Below are 5,093 nucleotides of genomic sequence, written 5' to 3'. Positions count from 1 at the left end.
GGGGTAAATCACTGAGACAGTGGCTTACCATGGCCGCATGCAAGCTGAATTCTGATGCCTGGACCTGATGTGTCTGTGAGATCTGTAACCCCAGAGCTGCAAGCAGTCACTATTAAGATGAAAAATGCGACCTTGTAGGGAAATCACATGTGCTAGGTGAATAGTGATGTTTACTGTGAAACAGTATAACCATTGTTCTGTAAAATGTATCTTTCTAAATATTTATCTCCCTCATGCAGCTGCAAATTTTTCAACCATCCCTCCTCCATCCCAAAGGCTAGCACAGATAAGGCGGAGGAAAAAGAAGACGCGAGATGAGATGTTCTCGGATATTATGGAAGTTACACGCAATGAAAGAGCTCATCTGAATGAGTGGAAGGACGTGGTTTCAAATTACAGGAAAGAGGCCAGTGAACGTGAGGACAGGAGGGACAACCGAGATGAGAGGTGGCGGCAGGAAGACCGGCAGGAAAATCAGCGGTGGCGGGATGCAACTCTGGGGCTGCTGCGTGATCAAACTGACATGCTCCGGCATCTTGTGGAGCTTCAGGAACGGCAGCAAGATCACAGAGTGCCTCTGCAGCCCCTGTATAACCACCCTTCCCCCCTCACCATGTTCCTTAGCCTCCTCACCCAGACATGTAAGAACGCGTGGGGGGAGGCTCCGTGCACCCGCCCACTCCACCCCCGTGGACAGCCCAACCAAAAGGCTGTCGTTAGTCTGAATTTTTTTTTAATGGCCTTCTCCATCCCTCCTATCCTCCTCCCAAAGCACACCCTTACTTCTCTCCCTCTTTTTATAATGAATCAATAAAGAATTCATGCTTTTTAAATGAGAGTGACTTTATTTGCATAAGTAAGCTGTACTCGAAGGGGGAGGGGGAGTTGCTTACAGGGACTGAGTCAATCAAGGGGGTTGGGTGTTCATCAACAAACACAGCAGTCACACTGTACCCTGGCCATTGATGAAGCTCGTTTTCAAAGCTTCTCTGATGCGCACCACTTCCTGGTGTGCTCTTCTAATCTCCCTGGTGTCTGGCTGCGTGTAATCAGCGGCCAGGTGATTTGCCTCAGCCTCCCACCCCGCCATAAAGGTCTCACCCTTACTCTCACAGAGATTGTGGAGAATACAGCAAGCAGCAATAACATAGGGGACATTGGTTTGGCTGAGGTCTGAGCGAGTCAGTAATGTGCGCCAGCGCGCCTTTAAACGGCCAAATGCACATTCCACCACCATTCTGCACTTGCTCAGCCTGTAATTGAACAGATCCTGACCACTGTCCAGGCTGCCTGTGTATGGCTTCATGAGCCATGGCATCAAGGGGTAGGCTGGGTCCCCCAGGATAACGACAGGCATTTCAACATCCCCAACTGTTATTTTCTGGTCTGGGAAGTAATTCCCTTGCTGCAGCCGTTTAAACAGAGTAGTGCTTCTGAATACGCGAGCGTCATGAACCCTCCCTGGCCATCCCACGTGGATGTTTGTGAAACGTCCCTTGTGATCCACCAGTGCTTGCAGCACCATTGAAAAGTACCCCTTCCGGTTTACGTACTGGGTGCCCTGGTGCTGCGGTGCCAAGATAGGGATATGGGTTCCATCTATCGCCCCCCCGCAGTTAGTGAATCCCATTGCAGCAAAGCCATCCACTATGGCCTGCACGTTTCCCAGAGTCACAACCTTTCGTAGCAGCAGCTTAGTGATTGCTTTGGCTACTTGCATCACAGCAGCCCCCACAGTAGATTTTCCAACTCCAAATTGATTCCCAACTGACCGGTAGCTGTCTGGCGTTGCAAGCTTCCACAGGGCTATCGCCACTCGCTTCTCTACTGTGAGGGCTGCTCTCATCTTGGTATTATGGCGTTTCAGGGCAGGGGCAAGCAAGTCACAAAGTTCCATGAAAGTGCCCTTACGCATGCGAAAGTTTCGCAGCCACTGGGAATCGTCCCACACCTGCAACACAATGCGGTCCCACCAGTCAGTGCTTGTTTCCCGGGCCCAAAATCGGCGTTCAATTGATAGAATCTGCCCCATTACCATCAGGATCTCCAAAGCGCAGGGGCCCGCGGTTTGAGAGAATTCTGTGTCTACGTCCTCATCACTGTCATCGCCGCGCTGCCGTATCCGCCTCTTACTCGCCTTGGTTCGAAGGTCCTGGTTCAGCATATACTGCACGAGAGTGCGCGAGGTGTTTAAAACATCCACGATTGCGGTATTGAGCTGAGCACGGTCCATGCTTGCTGTGCTATGGCGTCTGCACAGTTCTCCAAGCAAAAAAGGTGCGAAACGGTTGTCTGCCGCTTTCAGGGAGGGAGGGAGGGAGGGGTGAGGCTGTACCCAGAACCACCCGCGAAAATGATTTTTGCCCCATCAGGCACAGGGATCTCAAACCGGAAATGCCAAAGGGCGGGGGAGGCTGCGGGAACTATGGGATAGCTACGGGATAGCTACCCACAGTGCAACGCTCCAGAAATCGACGCTAGCCTCGGACCATGGACGCACAACACCGATTTAATGTGCTTAGTGTGGCCGCGCGCACTCGATTTTATAAAATCTGTTTTACAAAACCGGTTTATGCAAATTCGGAATAGTCCCGTAGTGTAGACGTACCCATAGTTTCTTCCAACTTGATAGGAAGCTCCTTTGTTACCATGTGACTCAAGCAGTGTCCATTGTCTCTGTGCTATCTCGGAGAAGTCTGCATTGTACACGGTTCCTGGGCTAGTCCTTGGGAGTGTGGATCCCTTCAATGGGCCAGCAGCGAGTCTGGCTCCTCCCTTGTCACACCTGAAAGGCTGGTGGGGGGTATTTCTCAACCTCATAACATATCTCAGTAACACACACAGAGCAAAACTTCATAACTTCCCAACCAATGCGAGCACACACAATCCAACACGATATTAATGTTCAACAGATCAAGACTTTTGAAATGATACATCACAAGGCAGACTTTGAACAAACCATATCATCATTATATGAGAGTGGTGAATATGGGGCTTCCAGGTGCTGCTCTGAGCACAGCGTGCCACACCTGGGCTTACATTGCAATGGAGACGTACCCTTAGAGTCCATGTCTCCTGGGATAAAGATGGCCCACACCTGACTGTCTGCCAATCCCCACTGGGCCCTGAGAAGTGTTGTTCGTGTTTGTATTCTATAAAGCAGAGGAGCAGATGAAGTTTTGCTCCCAAGGTGTGTGTGTGATTCTTTGGACAGGTCTACACTACAAAATTAGGTTGGTGTAATTACATTACTTAGGCTGGCAATGCAGTTCTATCAAGCTAATCCCGGTATAGATAGTGGCTCAGCTGTCAGAACTTTCTGGAGCTATGAAAGGGGAGGGGCCCATGGCTCTGTAGCAGGAATGCAGGGCAGGTGAGTTCACGGCAGGCATGGTGGGATACTGGTGGAGGCCAGTTATGGTGATATAATGACCAGCAGCATTTACACTGACATTTGTCACTTTAAGTTTGCTGCAAAAAGCACTAGGCCTCTTGTCGAGGTGGTTTTATTTTGTCACCAAAACAGGGCAATTTTGTCACCAGATGTGGTATTGCAGTGTGTGCACCAGCCAAAAACTGCTGACCGAGGGAGCGTTGTGTGTTTTTCACACATCCTAGCAATATAATGATGCTGAAGTAACCTTGTAGTGCAGACCTGGCCAAAGATTCTCTCTCTCTCTCTCTCTCTCTCTCACACACACACACACACACACACACACACACACACACACACACACACACACACACACACACACACACACACACACACACACACACCTTGCAAGGAAAACCTCACCTGCAGCTCTGCTTTGCAGAATCCAAAAACAAGCAAAGCTTTTCAGGCCCCAGTGGGGATGGCAGGGAGTCAGGTGTGGCCAGACAGTGTGCTGTTGCCACAGGCAGGCACCATGGCTTAGCTGGCTAAAGCACCTGTCTTGTAAACAGGAGATCCTGCGTTCAATTCCCAGTGGTGCCTTATTGACTAACTCTTGGGCAACCTGGTATTGGCTACTGTGGGAAGACAAAACACAGAGCTTTTTGGTCCAGCCCAGTGTAGTTGTTTAAATTATACTCACAGGCACTGATAACAGACTTACTGAAAGTTTGGGAGTTAAGAGCTGATAGGTCAGTGTTCCAGCCTGTCACAGATCCCGCTTCCTCTGGGACAGGGGCAGGTCTGGGCTCTCACACGGAATGGCTCATTGTGGCTGGCAGAACCTGTGGGCGGCTCATTTAGTTTACACCAAGGGTTGAGTCCTGCTTTGTGCACCGTGTGTGAGAATGAAAATCCTAAACCGCCCTTTGAAATAACGAATGCAACAGGACGTGTTATTGTCCCTGCCCCAAAGCAGACAGACCAATGGAGAAATGCCATCGAGTCCAGGGTAATACTCCACTGCCATTTTACCTTTTTTGCTTGCTAAACTCCCTCCCAACCTTGAGGGCTCCCAGAGCCCGGTATTGAGCCTGAGCCGAGATGCAATGTAAGCCCAGGGTTAGTAGAAGTCATGTCAGCAGCCCCAACACATAAACATAAACCACATAAACCACAAGGGAAAGACCCACCCCCCAGATAAGCTGGACAGTGTCCTTCTCCCTACGGTTTGTAAGTCCAGCAACCAAAAGTCCTTTAACATAGAATCATAGAATCATAGAATCATAGATCAGAAGGGACCAATATGATCATCTAGTCTGACCTCCTGCAAGATGCAGGCCACATTAGCCGATCTCCCCACTCCATTAGCAAGCGACCCCTGCCCCATGCTTCGGAGGAAGGCGAAAAACCTCCAGGGCCACTGCCAATCTACCCTGGAGGAAAATTCCTTCCCGACCCCAAATATGGCGGTCAGCTGAACCCCGAGCATGCGGGCAAGACTCTCCAGCCATACCCTCTGGAAAAAGGTTAAGAATAACATATCATTGACCCATTGTACTATTTACCAGTGTGGCACTTAATTAACCTATTGACTAAGCCCGGTATCCTATCATACCATCTCCTCCATAAACTTATCTAGCTTAGTCTTAAAGTCATGGAGGTCCTTCGCCCCCACTGTTTCCCTCGGTAGGCTGTTCCAGTATTGCACTCCCCTGAT

The 5,093-nt window shown here is 49.9% G+C and overlaps 1 non-coding gene across 1 annotated transcript; it reads left to right on the top strand.

The window, feature by feature from the left end:
* The first annotated feature begins 3,902 nt into the window (after positions 1-3,902).
* TRNAT-UGU lies at positions 3,903-3,976 on the top strand. The gene has a single exon. It is a non-coding gene; the product is annotated as a tRNA-Thr (tRNA).
* Positions 3,977-5,093: the final 1,117 nt, after the last annotated feature.

The sequence above is a fragment of the Mauremys reevesii genome, linkage group 19 (genome assembly GCF_016161935.1).
Source record: "Mauremys reevesii isolate NIE-2019 linkage group 19, ASM1616193v1, whole genome shotgun sequence".
NCBI classification, from domain to species: Eukaryota; Metazoa; Chordata; order Testudines; family Geoemydidae; genus Mauremys; species Mauremys reevesii.
Note: the sequence above shows the minus strand (reverse complement) of the source record. Positions and strands in the feature narration are given on the sequence as shown.